Genomic DNA, 20923 nt, shown 5'->3' with positions numbered 1-20923 from the left:
AAAGAGCAGCAGGAAACTGGATTATATCTGTCACTAAGACCGCTCATTTTATTTGACTGTCTGGACTGACAGCATCCCAAACCTATGTAATCATTTTGATAAACTGTTTTTCATATGCATAGCTTCCTTAGGCTGAAAAAGGGAGAGTAGTTTTGGGGGCTATGTAAATTCATCGTGCTGGCGTGGAAGAAAAATGACTGAATGCCTTTTAACGGAAAGAGTGCTAAGAAACAAAGATGTAATAGTTGTTGCTGGTGAGAGCAGTCAATGCACTTTCACATGAGGCAAAAATAAAAATGATTTTGTATACATTGGACATGATTCTTCTCTTACTTACATCAGAGCAACTGGGAATAGTTCCACTGAATGCAGCAGTGTTGCTTCAGTATAAAATTGGTTTGAAATCAGAATCAGGCCCATTGACTCTAAACATGAGCAAACCTCAACATTTTCAATCTTTTATCCAACCACACACTGCAGCATCCATATCTGCTTTATTTTCACTTGCCATCTTTTTTTCCTTCCTTCCTTCTCCACTAACTAATAGTTACCGCCACCTGAATCTATGTATAAGGTTAGCTACTAAAATGAAACAGGATGAAAGATGTGTAAGCAATCCCTCAAGCTTTGTCTACACTACACATACTTTGCCAGCATAGCATTAACAGTATATCTGTACCAGCAGAGTCCCCAGTGTAGTCGGAGCTAATGCCATTGGAAGGAGTGTATATGTCGGAATGGTAACACTGCCTTCCCAAATAATGTTAGCTACACTGACAGCTGCAATCTTTTGTTGGAATAGCTGCACCTACTCTGGGAGTTTTGCTGTCACAGCTGTATCATCTCAGGGCTATGTTTTTCTCACATCCTTGACCAGCGTTTTGTAGTATAGACCTGGTCTCAGAGTGATTAACATTGGGGTTATGTTCAGGTATCACAAAGTAAAAAGTGTGGACTAATTCTGACTTAATCTGGAGTGTTTCACTCATTCTGAATGGTTCTGAAAGAGCGACACCCTAGTTCTGTGGTGAATGAGGAGAGATGGACACACCCAATTATATCACTTGGGTCCATGCAATGGATAATTATAGAGCAGGATTGTTGTCACCATCGTGAGAGGGAACCTGTTCACAGAGCATAGGCACACATAAGCAAGAAGTATGCCTTTCATCCTAAGAGAGATGAATTGGGAACAGTTTGCCTACAGAACCCCTTCCCTCAATGTGTCTTCATCTTTGTTCAGTTGGCATATGTTCCCCTGTTCAGTTTAAAACGTGTATTAGCAGTGTGAAGCAACTTCCATGTTTTGTGATAATCTGGGGAAATATAGCTAAAGGCAGCAGTCCCTTCCTGTCAAAATGCAAAATTAAAACTGGACTCTACAGAGCTAAATTTCCATAGCCTCATGGATTTGGGAATTTCTGTTGCATAATTCTCCAAAGCATAATGTTTGCATATTTTAAATTCAGTAAATCTTTTAGTCACCAAATGTTTATTACATTCTCAGACAGAAGAGTGCTAGCCTAGAAAACAAACTCCCTCCTGACCTATGCCCTGATGTGAAACACTCTGAGGTTTCTTAGACCCTATCTTATTTTTCTGTCTTTACATATCATTTTTTTCATCTATTGCCTGTTCACGCCGTCCGTGATATTGTATGAGTAAAGTACAATGCCTACTTACATGTTTGTTTAAGCTCTAAAACCATCACTAGTAAGAGGTATATATGAACAGTAACAAAGTACATAGAAAATACTCCTTTGGTTTGCCTAAACTGCTTTATTTAAGAATTTTCTTCATATTAATATTCTGGTCATCCACCTATTCCAGATAGAGATAGGAGATGCAGTATTATTGGTATCCCCTCATTTAATGTCTATAATCCTTAGATTGTAACAAAACTATTGTACTCCATTTAAACATTCACATCTTCCTTTTTTTCTAATTTCATTTTCCTTGAAACGACTGCCTTCATCTATCATAGTTAACACAGGTTTCTCTTGCAATGGGAAATAAGCAAATATGAATTTGTGATTCACTTTAATCTTACATATTTCTGATACATTTTCTGGAAATCATGTATTGCAGTATGGAATTACATTTTTATGAATGACCTAAGTCTATGTAAACTTGGAGGGGAGGGAGCGGTTATGTTCACATTACTCCATATCATTCTGAACACTGATACAGTAGTGGATTAAGTGCCAGTTATCAATATGAAAAATAACCCAGCACCTCTAAAACAATCAGGAGATATCTGCTGAAATAAAAGTGTGACACACAAGAGTGGAGACATTTAATTTCCTGGCACCAGTCACATCAGGATTACAGAATGTTAATGACCCTGTCACATGATGGGTCAGGTCCACTAACTAGTTGGTCCTGTCACATTCTCCAGTGAAAAACTTGATCATAAATAGTGGTCACAGTAGGGTTATTTTTTCTGCAGGACTCACTACCAAAATTTGGAGAGTGGCTCACCCTCAAGTGTCAATATTTGAATCACTACTGTCAGTAGTGTTCCCTGCTTCAATATATATGCTCAGTACTTGCACAGTGCTCAGCCTGATGTTCCAGTGATTTCATATGTGAAATCTGCAGTGTTGACATTGTTTTAAATGAGGCAACATCACATACTCTATGCCATTTCTGGGCACTACAAAACAGGATTGATGGACAAATTCACTGTGTGTATTGGAAAATTATCATCCATGTTGACAGGTCTACATGTCCTTATGGAAGATCCTTTAATGTGGTGTGAAACAGGAAGTTGACTGTAGCCTGTCCTATCACAAATTGCATTTATAAAACATTGCTATACATTTCTATTCCCACAACCTCAAGTCTTCAGTGCTTCTTATGGCATTGTGACCGACACAAAGCCATTGTTTAATGCAGCTAGTCTTTCTTGGGACTTCAGTTGCAAGGTTCAGATTGAGATCTACATCCAAACTTTCCCAAAATTCAAGCATATTTAATCTGGAGCATTACAGAGAAGGGGATAGCTACAGGGTTCAGATCTATATCCACACTTTCCAGGCATTTCACCTTTGGAGTTTTCCTATGGACTCATCTCTAACACAAAGGGAACACATTTGAATCACTTCCTGTCATGATTGGCTTTTCTGCCTTTTCATTCTGGGTAATGCCTTCCAGTATAAATTTCTCCCTTCTCCTTGTTAGCTCACCCAGCTTTCCAAACCTTTCTCTGCTTTTTCTACATTGATACAAGTCATCATCCGAGTAGTGTCAGCTAATATCTCAATTTGCCAGAGTTCCTGCTGTCATGCAGTACGTGCTGGATATCTTCCTTCTCACACGCTTAAATCATTTCCAAGTAATGTCACATAAACATGTTTTTTTTGTAACTTAACAATGTTGTTGTTTCTTTTATTGCAATTGCACTGATTTTTTACAGCTTTCCAATTGAAAGAAGGGTGGAAAAGCAGGGAAGTTAAATACTCATAGCTGTTCTCTGAACAGGTTTGCGCACGTTCGTTGCAGCAGTTATTTATTTTCCCGACTTGTCTCTGCAAGCCTAAGCTGTAGAAGTTCTGCAAATCAAAGGTAATGCAATTAGAAGCAGAAATAATTGTTTTCAAAATATGGTGATATTTAGTAATATTCAGGACCTCATTTACAGCAAAATGTCAAAGCAAATTAGAAAGTGCTCACTCTATCATTAACACACCGCATTGTGCTTAGTTACTGTAGTGTGTTTATACATACAAAATAGTTTAAGCGTCTTAGGTGCCTTCACTTAAAACATTCAAATGGTACATAAGTATTGAGCTGTACTTGGATTAAGACATGCTGATCCTGAATTCAAGAAACCCAAAATCACAGAAATATATATTTGTATAGCAAGCTCTATGTGCAACTTGTAATTCCAGTACAATGCTGGAACATGTGTGAACTCTTCTGTTTTTACATGCTTTCCAATAAAAGGAATCATGACATGGTGTAATTTTTTTTTTAAAGGATCTTCCGTCAGTACTTCTGGTAACAATAAATAGGATCTTAATGAAACTGTTATGCAGTGCAAATTTGTTTAAGATCTATTAGAATTTTGGATATTTTCAATATTGCAAATATAATTTGTAGTATAGATTAAAATGTGCATATTAATTTATGATATTAATCCTATAATAAACTCTTTCCTGTTCTCCAGGTGTCTTTTACGTACATTAAAAATACATTTCTTTTCTTTTTTTTAAAGGTGTATATAGTCTCACCTCACCTCATAAAGATATTACCCATTAACCAACCTTAACTTATTCAAACAACAATACCTCATTATCCCAGTAATCCCCATCTGCCACAGTATAACAACACCTCCCCGCCCCCAAAAGTAATGGAACGGTTGCCATTGATGATGCAAAGTAGCAGTTGTTCAAGCTTAATAAACATCCCTTTTTTTAAAAAATGTACTGTGAAATACGCTGCCTTTTGTGGAATTTTTTGAGAATGACAAGAACACTGTAAGGAATCAGTGGAAATATATTTTGCTTTGCTCTAATTTTTGTGTGGATCTGATTATAATGAGGGACTTTTTTGAGGGGGGTGGAGGTGGAAAAATAGTCCTCAGGGAAGACCTTTTTTTGCTTGTTTGTGGAGGGCCAAGTAGCAGTATCTTCAATGACACTGTATACTTCTTTGGGTCAGAATGCGTATGCCAAGTTTCATCCAAAAGAGAAATAAAACAATTGAAGTTAAAACCCCTTTGAAGGGAGATTTACAATGGGGAAGCAGTGGCAGAAGCAGAAATTTAATTAGTGCATTCATTATTGTAATAGATATGTTATGGATGTCAATGGAGTTTCATAATTGGGTGTTTCTTCAAGGATGAGTTGGGTGGCTAATTTGGTAAAACACAAGGAGCCAAATTCAGAATTAATGTGTCAGGGAGTACACATGTTACACACTTTAGTAAGTGCTGTTCTAACATCACACCTTTAAATCCTAGTCTAGACAAGGCCTCTCTTTTCACATATGCCTCTCCATCCAAGGCAGAACATAGGATCTTCACCACAGCCTTCCATCTTTACTGGTCTCCAGCTGCACTTGTAGCTTCTTCCCATCCCATTCTGATAGCTTTCAATTCTGCTTCTATTGTGCATATCCATAGTATCCTTGCCCCTTTTGCCTCATTGCCACAGGCCCTGAGGGTACCAGTCCAACCCTTGTCTTGTTATTTTATTCGGATTTTTCTTTCATATGTCCTAACCATCTTCATTTTTGTTCCATAATTTCTTGTTCTATTGGTTTCTATTTTGTCCTCCTTCAAAGTTCTTTTTTTGTGATTTTTTTTCCAGCCATCTGATATTGAGTATTTGTCTAAGGCAGCTGTTTATGAAAACTTGGAATTTAGATAGTAAGGTTTTAATATGTCTCCAAGTTTCAGTGCCATATTGTAAGACCAACTTTACAATGGTGTTAAATATTCAAATTTAGTTTGCAAGACAAATATATTGTTCCTCCAAGCTGGCTTTAGAGGCATGTCTGGCTTTCGTGAATCTTGTCTAGACTAGGATTTAAAGGTGTGATGTTAGAACAGCACTTACTAAAGTGTGTAACATGTGTACTCCCTGACACATTAATTCTGAATTTGGCTCCTTTAGTGTCTTTGTCTGTCGTACAGTGCTGACGAGACATGAAATATCAGAACTCTTCTATGTCAGTCCCAGAAAGGGTTATTAGTGTTTCTTGTTGAAGTTGTGTTTCTCTATATTGGTTTTAACCCTATTAATTGTGCGTAGTCCTGGAGATCATTTCTTTTGGCTTGCTTGTCTCAATGAGTATGGGATAGCAGGTTGATGTCATCTGCAAGGGAAGGTCTGCTAACTTCTGTGGAAAGTCCATTGTGTGCCCTTTGGTTGCTCTATGGTCTTTCTCATTACCCAATCCACTACCAGGATAAAGAACATCAATAACTGTGATGGGGTGTACCTGGCCTTTGGGGCTCCCTACAGGACACCTCATGGATCTACTAAATCCCGTCTCAGGAAGCAGTGAAGTGACAGGAAAGGAGCAGTGAATGTGGGTCCTCCAGTCCTGCCTAGAGAGTCCTCACAGAAGCAGATAATTGGAGCACAGCAGGTTCACCAATGTTGACACAAGAACAAATGGATATAAACTGGACACTAGGAAGTTTAGACTTGAAATTAGATGAAGGTTTCTAACCATTAGAGGAGTGAAGTTCTGGAACAGCTTTCCGAGGGGAGTAGTGGGGGCCAAAGACATATCTGGCTTCAAGACTAAGCTTGATAAGTTTATGGAGGGGATGGTATGATGGGATAGTCTAACTTTGGCAATTAATTTGGCAATTGATCTTTGATTATCAACCTGTGATGGGATGTTAGATGGGATGGGTTCTGAGTTACTACAGAGAATTCTTTCCTGGGTGCTGGCTGGTGAGTCTTGCCCACATGCTCAGGGTTTAGCTGATCACCATATTTGGGGCCGGGAAGGAATTTTCCTCCAGGGCAGATAGGCAGAGGCCCTGGAGGTTTTTCACCTTCCTCTGCAGCATGGGGCATGGGTCACTTGCTGGAGGATTCTCTGCTGCTTGAGGTCTTCAAACCACGATATGAGGACTTCAATAACTCAGACATAGATTAGAGGTTTGTTACTGGAGTGGGCGGGTGAGATTCTGTGGCCTGCATTGTGCAGGAGGTCAGACTAGATGATAATGGTCCCTTCTGACCTTAGAGTCTATGAATCATGAGTCTATTGATTACTGCTGTGAATTTGGCCTAATGAGTCTAAGCTCACTGCACTCTTGTCGTTAAAACTTTTCTCGCTCAGAGTTGTGAAAAAAAAACACCCCTGAACAACAAAAGTTTTAATGACAAAAGGCGCTGGTGTGGACAGCACTTTGTCAGCGGGAGATGCTCTTCCGGCAACTAAGCTACTTCCCCTCATTGGGGGTGGTTTTATTTTGTCGCCGGAAGAGCTCTCTCACAGCAACAAAGAATGGCTACATTGCCTACCTTACAACGGGGTGGCAGCAGCGGCACAGCCGCGCTGTTGTAAGGGAAGCAGTGTAGACATAGTCTAAGTGTTCGTCTAGATTAGGGAAGTTTTCTCTTGTGTCATTACATCGCTGTATTTACACTGGTACAAATCCCTAATGTGGGCACACATTGCTGTGCTTCTACCTGGAGTTTTTGCACTTACACAGCTAAATCAGTGCAAGAAAGTCCAGTACAGAAGAGGCCTAAGGAATCTCAGCTAGTACTGCAGGCCAAAGGGCTGAAAGAAGGTGTATAGTTACTCATTTTAGACTCCCCTCTGAATTTGGCCAAGCACTTTACTCTTGGAATCCTGATTTCAGTTTAACTCTAAATAGAAATGAATTGTGATTATCTTAGTTGAGTTGATTGATAATTGAAAAATTAGAAGGGAATGCATAAATTATTTAAAATCATTAATACAATGGAACCACACTAACTTGCACTATTCTTTGGGGAGAGCCCCAGTGTGGATTTGAGAGATGTGTGAGTTAGTGAGTTCACAAGGCAGGGAAGATGCACCAGAACAACCAGTCAATTGTAACTTACTTACGTCTGTTTCAGGGCAGAGCTGAGTGACAGGGGCCAAGCCAAGAAGTGGTATGGCCTTCCCCAGTGGCCTGTGGGAAATGTGACATCACCTACACAGGCTCCTCTGCTGGCACAGTAGCAGACTCTTGCTTTTGTGCTTCAGTAAACTGTAGGCCACCAAACCCATGTTCAGCATGGATTTGCAATTTTGGGGGTATGGGCTAATACAGTTCTGTTGTGTGTTGGGACTGAATAGCTCAGGGAATTGTTAATAAAATAATTGTGACCTCTGACAGACAAGTATCTAAGCTGGTAGGAACTGCATATGTTGTGGAGCAACTGAGTACATTTCTTGGCTGCAGGGGGCACTTGGTCTTTGGCCTCTTGTTTCACTCCTCACCGTGATGTGCTCTGATTCCACTACAAAACCCAATATGCCTTATTTTGTTATGTAATAGGTTTCATAGCAACAAATAACATACATATAGAGTAATGCGTCAACACATGTTGTGCATTAAGCATTTTGCTATAATAATATTAACCTGCTTCTCACGGAAGGCTGATTGGGAACATATGAATATTATGAAACTGTGAAGCTTCATTATCTGTTACTTGTAGCACTTCTCACAGTCTTTCCATGGAATTCAACATGAAAACAAACATCTGTTTTTTGTTGTTCTTGCTGTTTTTATTTAGACTTATAAGCTTGATTTTCTTTTTCCTGTCAGATTTTTTATTTTGTGAATCTCAATAGTCAGAATTGAACTGGAGTTAATTGCACAAAGCCTTTTAACATTTTCTCTGTGGTATCAATATTTTACTTCTCTGCACAAATCTTGGCCTGATGCAGGATTGGCGGATGATGATGCGACGGCAAGCCACTAATTTTATTTATGTTATCACTAACATTTGACATTGGCTAGCACAGAGACATCATCACTGAAATGGAATATATATAATAATTGCAAGCCATCAAATGTATCACCGTACCCTTGAAGTCTATGGGGACTGCATGTCTTCTTCCATCAGACACTCTTTCTTGTACTTGACTGTTCACTGACATTATTCTTTGCCTCATGACTGTTGTGATATGCAATGAGGCCTTAACTCCTCAACATAATTCCTTAACTATCTCTTCTAGCAAACTCTTGTACCATACATTACTGCAACAGATATAAATAAAATGGATCACTGGCTGGTCCCCCAATATAAAATGCTGTCCTCTTGGAAACATGCAATAGGCTAGCATCCATCTGCATCAAAACCCATGGGACTGCAGTGTTTTGGAGCTGCACTTGAGGTACATGTGTAATTTACTTTTCTTTTTGCCACTCCCTTTTCTCTTGCCATAAACCTTTCACCATGTCTCCTAACTGCTGCCAAATAAGTCAGACTGGTTGGACCCAATTCCTCTGGCTATGTTCAATTTACCAAAAACAATAAAAAACCCCAAAACCACCCAACAAACAACACCAGACAACAGCAGTCTGGATGTTACTCCCTGATAATTGCTCTGTACTTGACTTTCAGAATCAGAGAACAGCCTCTGTTTTAGTTACTCAATGTACAATAAGAATATTTTCAAATAAAAATGTACTGGAAAGCATCAGGTTCATTTTTGTACTGTCCATAAGGCAGTGTATCAAATGGACAGAGCGATAAACTGAGGCTCAGGAGATCTGAGTTTTATTTTCAACTTGGCCACAGCCCTGCTGTATGACCTTGGGCAAGTCATTTCACCCCTCTGTGCCTCTGTTTCCCTGCCTGCTCTTTCTCTGTTTAGATCGGAAACTCTTTGGAGTGTGGCCTTCTCTTACTATATGTTTGTACAACGGCTAGCACAATGGGGCCTCAAGCTCAGCTGGAGTCTCTAGGCACTGCTGTAATATAACTAATAATAATAAATCCTGGTGGCTCTTCTCAGCAGCCAAACAATTGTAGAAATGTACGGGAAAGTTACGTAAAAGGTTAAATATTTAGTTTTTCTATGTAATTCATATTTTCTATTGTTATATTTTTCAAACATATTTGTTCAAAATTCTCCCAGTCTGTAGCTAATAAAATTTCATTATTAAACGTTCACTTGCAATGGTCACCAGTCAATCCCAGATTGAATTTTTAGCTATTTCCTTGCAAAGGGCTGTAGCAATCACACCTCTAAGCAGATGAATGATACTTTATTCTAAATGTTATGTACACCGACAGGTTGTTTTTTTCCTCCACATACTTGACTTTCATCTGTAAGGATTTATGGAATTTATTACTTGGTTTGTTTGATGTGGCACTGCTCCACATGTGAGTGATGGTGAGTTGGAAGGCATGGTGGAAGTGCTTGCCAAGAATAATTGGCTTCTGCATTGTGGGACAGCTCAAATATTGTGAGTATCACAGTATGTCATTTGGGTGTGTGTACTGCCTGTAGTTCAAAGCATTTTACTAGTCTGCAGAGGCAAGCTGAGTTTCCTGTTGGCTGGCTTTTTTGTGTGTTTATTAAACAGGCTGGATGCAGCACTAGAACCAGTAATAGTCAATGCCATATATATTCTTATGATTGTCTAGATAAAATGGAAGTTAGCATGACTCGTTTTTATTTCCACTTGCTTTTTTTAATGATCAACATATTCCACTAGTCATTCCTCTGACTTTTTGTTAAGCATAAAAGAATCTAGCTAGCAGTAGCTGGAGATGGATGAAAGGGAATAGATGTGAGGAAACATATGCTGTTATGGAAGTATGTTGTTTAGAAGTAAAGAAAATCCTGATTAAAATTAAGTATTTATTAGGTGTGTGCACAAGTCTCAAAATCAAGCTTTGAGCCAGATTGGATTTGGGACCTGTCACATAAGGGACATTAGGATTCAATGTTCAGTTGAGCCTGTCTTCAGTGCTGGGCTTTGGATGCTTACTCTCTCCTTCTCGTCTCTTAACCACTGACAGGTGGGAGAGTGGTGGTCTATTCTTTTCTGCTACCCTCTGATATATTCCTTTTCTCCTTCACCATTGAGACCATAGATATGGAAGAGAGGTTTCATCTCTCCTATTCCCCAGTTAAGAAAATGGCTCTGAGCCACCATCTCCTTTATAAGTGGGGAAAATCACTGCCTCATCTGTGTCGCTTTCAAAGTAACAGTTTCAAGCTATGCTGTCATCTACTTTAATCTGTAGTTCCTTTAATTCAGTCAATACATGGCTGATTTTGTGATCGGAAGACGTTGACCAGTTTCTAATCATTAGAAAGCTATTACTGTGGTGATTTAGAGTACAGTGCTTAGCGTAATTTCTCATAACTCTGTAATCTTTGCTGGAAGTGCAGCGATGTACCTCTGTGTCTGTCTTTTTTATAAAAAAACAAATTGGATTGGCTAAATAAAATTATTAATATACCATTAGTTAAAATAGGTAACCACAAACTTGACCAAAATTGAGTCCTACCAGCAGCTAGTCATGCCTCTAAGTCAGGGGTGGGCAAACTTTTTGGCCTGAGGGCTGCATCCGGTTTCCAAAATTGTATGGAGGGCCGGTTAGGGAAGGCTGTGCCTCCCCAAACACCCAGGCGTGGCCCAGCCCCTGCCCCCTATCCAACCCCACCACGTTTCTCACCCCCTGACAGCTCCCCCCGGGACTCCTGCCCATCCACCCCCCCTCTTCCTGTCCCCTGATGGCCCCCCCGGGACTCCTGCCCCATCCAAGCCCCCTCTCCTTCCTGACTGCCCCCGGGTACCTCTGCCTCATCCAACCACCCCTTCTCCCTGTCCCCTGACTGCCTCCAGAACCCCTGTCCCTGACTGCCCCCCACCACCCCATTCAACCCCCTCTCTCCTTCCTGTCTGCCCCCATTCAACCCCCCTGTTCCCCACCCTCTGACTGCCCCTACCCCTATCCACACCCTCACCCCCTGACCACCATCCTGAACTCCCCTGCCCTCTATCCAACCCCCCTGCTCCCTGTCCCCTTACCGTGCTGCCTGGAGCACCGGTGGCTGGCGGCGCTACAGCCATACTGCCCAGAGCAGCAGGACAGGCAACCGCACTGCCTGGCTGGAGCCAGCCACGCACCGCGCAGCACAGAGCACCGGGTCAGGCCAGGCTCTGCAGCTGCGCTGGCCCAGGAGCTCGCAGCCCCGCCACCCAGGGCATTGCGCCGGCGGCAGGGCAAGCTGAGGCTGTGGGGCAGGGGAAACAGCAGGGGAAGGACCGGGGGTGAGCCTCCTGGGACAGGAGCTCAGGGGTCAGGCAGGAGGGTCCTGCAGGCTGGATGTGGCCAGCGGGCTGTAGTTTGCCCACCTCTGCTCTAAGTCATGTGTACATTTCTATTATGTTCAGTATTGTTTTGTTTTGTCTATTGACTTTTATGTGCTAACTTGTGTGATCCAGCGCAGCATGGCTGCATGAGGTGCTAGTAGTGGATTCACTTTCAAAATTTAAAAATTGCTTCCTCAATCAAAATTAGGCAGGGCTTCTGGGCAAAGCAAATGATAGTAATTATAATCAAGTCTTCACCCTACAGTTTTTTATCTTGTCATAAGGCCCCTGTGGGACAGCCAGAGCCAGATCAGAGTTCAAGAGCTGTGCTCAGTCCTTGCTCCCCAAGCCTTTCAATGATGGAAGCTCTGTAGAAGTAACACACCCAGTCGCTGGGAAGGAACATTTTGTTTCCTTCTAGTTACCCCACTATGGTTGACTAAAGGATTCACACTCACAGGCTCCAGAAGGAACTATGTCCAGCCTTCCTGACCAAGGGAAGAATTCCAAAGGTAATGGGTAGAGGGCCTTTAAAGGTAATGGGATTCTCAGGATACCTGAGGGGAAATCCCTTCCTCTACATGATGCATAGCAGAGAAGAGTAATTTCATGTTATTGGGTTGGTCACTTTGTACCATTCACTCACTCAAGGCCCTCCCTTCATTATATAGCCATTCTAAACTCATAACATATAAAATAGGATTCCAGACTTCCCCTTTCTACCTGCATCTTCACTCCATGTATAATGGTCCTCTCTTAATTTACCATTTGTCCCAAGGTACACTATGCCTGTTGGATTGGCTGGACTACAGAACAGTAAAATAGGTACTTTCTTGTTACATTTATTGAGGAATTTACAAGTGAAGATTATAAACATGTTAGCTTGTTACATAATATTCTACTGAACAAGGTTTTTTTCATATTGCTAGTAGGCGGAAATGCTGGTATATGAGGATAAAATGGGTGGGTATTTTTGGTAGCCAGAGTTACCACATGGGAATGCTAGATAGAGAGTAGTTTAAAATGATATCAGAAAAGAAAATTTGCCAACATTTAATCACTGTTAATCAGGTGCCAGAAATAATGAGGGCATACGGTATCATTGAAAGGAAACCACGCGGACACACTAGGCTGTTTAATCTCATTTCTCAAATACCATGTCATTCTTTTTTCTGAATCTGATATTTAGCATTTGACTAATGTTTGGCTGTAAGACAGTGGCTTACTTGTGGAAGAACTGGGCCTTATATACAGTGATATCTTTTCAACAGTTAAATACACTTAAAAAGTCTTAAAGAAAATGACTACCAAAATTGCTTACAAACTTTAAATAAGAGAATATGATCTCTCATCAAAACCCAGTTTTTTGGTTCTTTTTGTGAAAGCCTTTCTATAATGTCAATGGGGCATTTTAAGGTTTGTGTTACTATGCGATAACAGAATCCCTAGGTTATTGGAGGCACTCATAGTACCTCAAACATTTTGTGTTATCTCACAAGAACACGTCCTTGGTCATGTTTTAATGCTTAATTTTCTGTATTTATTTATTTAACCAGTTACTTGTGAGTTTGAAGTCAGGGGTTTTTGTGTATTTTAGTATACTTGTGCAGACAAAAGCAAACTTTGAACCAGATCCTCAGCTGGTGTAAATCAATGTAACTCCGTTGAAATCAATAGAATTATATCAATTTGCATCAGCTGAGATCAGGCCTTTTATTTTTTATGTTTTCCATTGCAAGACCTTTTGTCAGCCCATTTCATGTGTTTAGAGAATAAGGTGCTCAAATAATATCACTGAATATAAAATGTCCTTTCTAATCAGATAAAACAAATGTCCTCATTCCCATTAGGTCCAAATGGAATTTAGAACAGAACTCTCTGTTCAAAGTTCAAACAGGACACAAAATCCATTAAGATAAAGATACAGTTTAGAGTGTTATGTTACTTATGTTACAAAGATTAAGAGAGTTTACTTTTTCAAAGGCTGATTTAACATGTCTTATGACAGAAGGTTCAGCTACTTCATTTGTACTAACATGCTACTGGTTTGATTGCATTTTTACCAAGTAAATATTCCTATTGAGATAATCAATTTCACATGTCAAAAGTTTGAAACGCCCCACAGAGGCATTGTGTGCACAAGGGGTGGAGAAGGCGGGCTCCACGCTCATGTGGGTGACACACCGTGCTTCTCATTGAGAGTTTCTCAAAATTACTTTCTAAAATATTAATTTTTAGCACCTTTGAGAAAAAACAAGAATGTGGTAGATCCAGCTAAAGCTGGCATTAGCTATATGAGGTGTGGTAATTATCAGAAAACGTCAATAAAAGAGAGGTCATTTGGGGTATAAAGAACTTGCCATAAATTTGTATTTTTAAGAAATCCTCAAAGGGTAAACAAATACAGTGCTATCTATTTTGTCACCTTGGCTGAAGGCAAGGAGAAGAGAAGTCATGGCATCTGCACGTTTTTGTGTATCATTCCTCTGACTTTTAGGGTATGGTGCTATATCTAGTTGTGCCGTTCCCCTCTGGTGTTATCTGTACCGGTGAGCTACTAGGTCACTCCAATCCTTGACTCTGGGAGCCAGCCTTACACTGCTCTGCTGTGAGACCCCCCACTCCTGGGCTGTTCTCACACAGCCTCTGGCATGTAAGCTGCTTCCAGCTACCTGCAAGCGAATGACACTAGTCAATATCTCCGGTCCCAGACACAACCCAGGGAACCTCCATCTTGCAGTGTCCAGTTATGCCTGCTGGACGCTGCAAGCTTATATGAGTTTGTCAATTTAACAAAGAAATTGGTATGTACCAGGCTTGTTATCCCAAGGGGAGTCTCTGGCACATTGCAAACTAAATGCACTGCTTCAGGTGGAATAAACAAACAGATTTATTAACTATAAACGTAGATTTAAGTGATTATAAGTCAAAGCATAACAAATCAGATTTGGTTAAATGAAATAAAAGCAAAACACATTCTAAGCGGATAGTAACACTTTCAATGTCCTTAAAAACTTAGATGCTTCTCACCACAGGCTGGCTGTTACTTTTCAGTCAGGCTCTCCCCTTTGATCAGCATTTCAGTCGCTTGGTGTTGGTGGTGTCTGGAGATGTAGGTGGAAGAGAGAGAGCATGGCAAATGTCTCTCCCTTTTATCATGTCCTTTCTTTCCTCCTGGCTTTGCACACCCCCCACCCCTTCAGAGTCAGGTGAGCATTACTTCATCGCAGTCCCAAACTGCCCAAAGGAAGGGGGTGACTCCCTCGAGGGTCTAAAAGATTCTTTTGTTGCTGCCTAAGCCAGTGTCCATTGTTCCTGTGAGGCTGGGCTGGGCTTGTCCTATCCGTGCCCTGACAAGGTGTGAATTACCTCTCTGTTCTTAGAGAGTTTTTGCCTGGGTTTGCTTTAAGCCATGAGGATACATTTTCAACCTCATAACTATATACATGAAATTATAACCTATAACCTTACTGTAACAATTACTATAACATCACTATAACCACCATGCTCAGTGCATCATGAGCCTTCTGAAGACACCCAACATGACAAACTTTGCATTGAATACCACACAATCATTTTATAAAGATGAACATGACTATGAGTAGGCAATGTGATGTGGCCGTTAAAAAAGCTAATGCGGTCTTGGGTTGCATTAGGCGAGGTATTTCTAGTAGGGATAAGGAGGTGCTAGTCCCGTTATATAAGGCGTTGGTGAGACCTCATTTGGAGTATTGTGTGCAGTTTTGGTCTCCCATGTTTAAGAAGGATGAATTCAAACTAGAACAGGTACAAAGAAGGGCCACTAGAATGATCCGAGGAATGGAAGGCCTTTCGTATGAAAGGAGACTTGAGGAGCTCGGTTTGTTTTCCTTAACTAAAAGAAGGATAAGAGGAGATATGATTACACTCTTTAAATATATCAGAGGGATAAATACCAGGGAAGGAGAAGAATTATTTCAGCTCAGTGCTAATGTGGACACGAGGACGAACGGATATAAACTGTCAGTCAGGAAATTCAGGCTTGAAATTAGACGAAGGTTTCTAACCATCAGGGGAGTGCAATACTGGAACAGTCTACCGAGGGAAACAGTGGGGGCGAAGGACCTCCATGACTTTAAGATTAAGCTAGATAAGTTTATGGAGGGGATGGTATGATAGGATAACGGGCTTAGTCAATAGGTCAATTATGTGCCTGGTATGATATAACCTTTTCCAGAGGGTTTGGCTGGAGAGTCTTGCCCGCATGCTCGGGGTTCAGCTGACCGCCATATTTGGGGTCGGGAAGGAATTTTCCTCCAGGGAAGATTGGCAATGGCCCTGGAGGTTTTTCGCCTTCCTCCGAAGCATGGGGCAGGGGTCACTTGCTAAGGAGTGGGTGGATCGGCTTATGTGGCCTGCATCTTGCAGGAGGTCAGACTAGATGATCATAATGGTCCCTTCTGATCTTGAATTCTATGATTCTATGATTCTATGATTCTATGAACATGGGGGTGTAGGGTGTTCCCCCGAGGTACAGAGCATCACACTAGTGTTGGTTTCCTTTTTGCCTCCTGCATCTTTCCATGGGCACAATTCACTTTCAGAAGTTACCAGTAACCCCAGTTGCCTTCAATGGGAGTTACTGATATTCTCCAGTGGAAGAATAGGGCTCCATGGTTGGACATAGAGCTCAATTGTTCATTTGTGCAGCTTTATCTCTGGGTCATTCTGTTCCCTCCATGCCTTCACAGCTCATCTCAAAACCTACCTGTAAGCTTTAGCCAGCAAGACACTTTAAACTCTCCTTGCCTGTCCCTTTCCACCTTATTTATTTCATCCTTCCATTCTCTCTGCACTCTGAACTATTTGGCAAGACTGCTTATTTACATTTTGTCCATGTTTAGAGACAAACTGAAATGCTTTTAAAAATTAAATAAATAAGTAAAACTATTTAAGAACCCAGCTTTTCAGCAGGACATTTGAAAATTAATGTATTCTTTCCTTGCCTGCCAAAACCTGATTTGGAAGATTTGGGTTTCCCTTACGTACTGTCACTAACTCCTACAGGAAAAACAGAGCCTTGAGTGCCAGAACTCACAGCCTTTCAGTTCACTGTTAAAACATATGTATTTAAAATGTGTAAGTCTACATGGGGATTCTGTTAATGGCATCTCAAAAAAGATGTTACATTTGTTTGGTTTTTTTAAACAAGCTTTTCAGTTCACCTCTATATTTTAGCCTTTTTTCTTTTATTCTTCTCCATCGTGGTGGTGTTTTTTTTCCTTTCTGCTTTTGAGTCACTCACCAAAGCATTCTTTCTCTTTTATAGTGCCCTTTACAGAGTATTTTGTGATACTTGTACGAAAGCATGTATGTTTCATACAAACGTTGCATTATATTGTACTGAACTTCTGGAATCTTAGCAGCAGTTGCCAATTGCTAGAGTGACATCTTACCCATCAGTCACTGGATCAAAAACTTCCGATGGGCACAGACAAGCCAATTCTGCCCTCTTTTCAGTTGTTTTACACAGTTCAAAGTTCACCCTTTTCTACCATCTTTACTCCATTTTTTTCTTGGCTAAAATGATTCTTAGATTCTTCACTCACTGTGCCTTAAATGAAATGGAGGTTAAGTCAAATGAAATGATTTTTCAAAATAATCAGTTTTCTACATCTTCCATACCATCTGTTTCTTCCCACTGCTTTGTAGCCACTAAGCACCAACACTACAAAAACAGTTTAATAAGCATTCCTGTGCAAAAAAAGAAAAGCAGCAAAGCCAGTTTTTGAGTTTTTTTAGTAGCAATTACTTGAAATAATTGACATATATCACAACTGTATATCTCAGATATGATGTCACAATTCTATCTGGAGAAAATACCTTGTTTACTTAGGAATCAGTTTCTTGGTACTTTGATTCTGCTCTAAAGTGACTATGAAATGTTGCTGTTAGGTCCCATGTTTTCTGTGATTCATGTATCTTTTTTTCAGTTTACAGATAAAAAGATGTTTTTTCCCTAGCAAACATTGTTGCAAACTCACCCTTGAATGAGAGTCAAGCTGGGCTCTTCTCTATTTGCTCATCATCACCTGTAGCCCTGACCAACCAAACTCAGTATTAACATAGGTATAAGGTGCAGCTGAGATTCAGGTTTATTGATGATGGAAGATTGCGGGGGGAGGGTGAACAGCTTGATGGTTCAGCACTTAGGCTTTGTTTGTTTAACAGAAATGAAAAAATGTCTATAGAATTCATATCATGCCAACAACTAAGTGATTCCAGCAACATTGCATGAATAGGTAAAACAAATAAGAATAAGTTACAAAATGAAAATAAAACAGTATGTTGTGAATGATTAAAATTCTTTTGTACTAAAACAATAATAATATTGGACATGCCTTTGCATTTAGCCTAAAAGACTGAAGTAGAGATGGATTTTGACAACAATCCTCAAAAAGTTTCGCTTCCTGTTTTTTATAAACGCTGCTTCCTGATCATATATACCTGGTTAGTGAAATTATGGTAGTTTGTACTTTAAAGGTTATTCTAGCACAAAGAAAAAGATTTAAGATAAGTTGATGTGGTCTCAAGTACTACCATGTCTAGCTCTAGCTGTATACATTCATTATGCAAGAAGGAAATGGTCTAGATTATTCCTTGGATATGTAACCTTACAGTTCAGTGCACGTCAGTGAATTCATGTGGTTTCAAGAATAATCTTACAATCAAAAATGATACCATATATTCAGTTTTCACTTCTGCTCTTCCTGAAAAATATTTGTTTTAGCTTGCAGAGAGTAACTGATTTAATGCTTAACAACTGAAGAAACTGAGCAATAAATTTAATTGCTGTCAAACTGAAGTCAGTTTACATACTCACAAGCAGCGCTATAGATCTTGCTTTGTTTTCTTGTTGATTTTTTTAAAAACAAATATGTCTGTTTAACTTTAAGATACATGAGCTCCAGGCAGTTTAATACATGTGTTTAAAGTAGTGATGTTCTCTGGTTTACACTGTTAAAATCTCAAGGATTTTTCTCCTGTGCAAGAACCTGCTGTCTTAATACCTTCTGCTGTTGATCCTTCTGCAAATGCTTACAATAGGTCAAAGAGAACATAAGAACAGCCATACTTAGGGTTGCCAGGTGTCTGGTTTTCGACTGGAACACCCGGTCGAAAAGGGACCCCGGTGGCTCCGGTCAGCACTGCCGACCGGGCCGTTAAAACTCCAGTCGGTGGTGCTGCGGGGCTAAGGCAGGTTAGTCCCTACCTGTCCTGGCTCTGCACTGTACCCCGGAAGCATCCAGCAGGTCTGGCTCCTAGGTGGGAGGGTTCCATGTGCTGCCCCTTCCCTGAGCACTGGCTCTGCACTCCCCCTTGGCCGGGAACCGTGGCCAATGGGAGCTGCAGAGGCAGTGCCTGCAGGTGAGAGCAGTGTGCGGAGCCTCCTGGTCCCCCTGCCTAGGAGCTGGACCTGCTTACCGCTTCCAGGGCGCAGTGTGATGCCAGGACAGGCAGGGAGCCTGCCGTAGCCCCACTGCACCTCTGGTCGGGAGCCACCTGAGGTAAGCCCGTGCCCCAACACTGAGTCCCAATCCTCTGCTCCAGCCCTGAACCCCTCCACCCCCAAACCCGGAGCCCTCTCTTGCACCCCAAACCTCTCATCCCCAGCCCTGCCCCAGCACCTGCACCCCCAGCTGGACCCCTCACCCCCCTGCATCCCAACTCCCGCCCCAGCCTAGAGCCCCTCCCATGCCCCAAACACCTCATCCTCGGCCCACCCCAGTGCCTGCATCCCCAATTAGAGCCCTCACCCCATCCCGCACCCTAATCCCTTGCTCCAGCCTAGTGAAAGTGAGTGAGGGTGTGGGAGAGGGAGCCACCAAGGGAGGGGGAATGTAGTGAAGGGGGGGGCACTTGGGGAAGGGGCGTGGCTAAGATGTTTGGTTTTGTGTGATTAGAAAGTTGGCAACCCTAGCCATATTGGGTTAGACCAAAGGTCCATCTAGCCTGGTATCCTGTCTTCCGATAGTGGCCAATATCAGGTGCTTCCAAGGGAATGAACAGAACGGGTAATCATCAAGGCTCCATCCCCTGTTGCCCATTCCCAGCTTCCAACAAACAGAGACTAGGGACACCATCCCTGCCCATCATGGCTAATAGCTATTGATGGACCTATTCTCTATGAATTTATCTAATTCTTTTTTTAACCTTGTTATCGTCTTGGCCTTCATGACATCCTCTGGCAAAGAGTTCCACAAGTTGATTGTGCATTGTATAAAGAAATACTTTGTTTTAAACCTGCTGCCTATTAATTTAATTTGGTGACCCCTAGTTCTTGTGTTATGAGGAGTAAATAACACCACTTCCTTATTTACTTTCTCCCCACCAGTCATGATTTATAGACCTCTATCATATCCTGCCTTAGTCCTCTCTTTTCCAAGCTGAAAAGTCCCAGTCTTATTAATCTCTCCCATATGGAAGCTGTTCCGTACCCCTAATAATTTTTGTTGCTCTTTTCTGTACCTTTTTCAATTCCAATATATCTTTTTTGAGATGGAGCGACCAGAAAGTATTCACATGCACATAGTATTCAAGATGTGGGGTTACCGTGGATTTATGTAGAGGCAATATAATATTTTCTTATTATCTATCTCTTTCCTATTGATTTCGATCCATTCTATTAGCTTTTTTGACTGACGCTGCATATTGTGTGGATGTTTTCAGAGAAGTATCCACAATGACTCCAAGATCTCTTTTTAGAGTTGTAACAGCTAATTTAGACCCATCATTTCATATGTATACTTGGGATTATGTTTTCCAATGTGCATTACTTTGCATTTATCAACACTCAATTTCATCTGCCATTTTGTTGTCCAGTCACCCAGTTTTGTCCAGTCACCCAGTGAGATCCAAAGTCTGCTTAGGACTTCATTATCTAGAGTAATTTTTTATCATCTGCAGAGGACCTAGATCTAGGGTGCCCATATTTCTCTAAACTGAAACTGGCGTTACTGCTCGTCACCCATGCCCCCGCAAATGTTTTTCCGCACCCCCAGTGAGCCAAGTAGCACAGATGGGGGCAAAGGGAAGAGGAATGGGTATGGGCTTGGATCTGGGAAGGAAAGCAGGGTGAGTGTGCGAGTGCGAGTACTT

General features: G+C 41.2%; 1 protein-coding gene across 15 annotated transcripts in view; it reads left to right on the top strand.

Moving 5' to 3' along the window:
- Positions 1-20923, top strand: part of PDE4D (phosphodiesterase 4D) — a 1085833-nt gene that overhangs the window by 976627 nt on the left and 88283 nt on the right. The window contains exon 1 of one of the 15 annotated variants that reach the window (XM_039543161.1): positions 18211-18274. The exons of the other annotated variants lie outside the window; for them this stretch is intronic. The gene's annotated coding sequence lies outside the window, so the exon portion shown is untranslated. Of the gene's footprint in view, positions 1-18210; positions 18275-20923 lie in introns of those variants that run through there. 15 annotated transcript variants of the gene reach the window in all.

Source organism: Mauremys reevesii, linkage group 6 (assembly GCF_016161935.1).
Source record: "Mauremys reevesii isolate NIE-2019 linkage group 6, ASM1616193v1, whole genome shotgun sequence".
NCBI lineage: Eukaryota > Metazoa > Chordata > Testudines > Geoemydidae > Mauremys > Mauremys reevesii.
The sequence above is the reverse complement of the archived record's forward strand: the minus strand, read 5'-3'. Positions and strand labels throughout refer to the sequence as shown.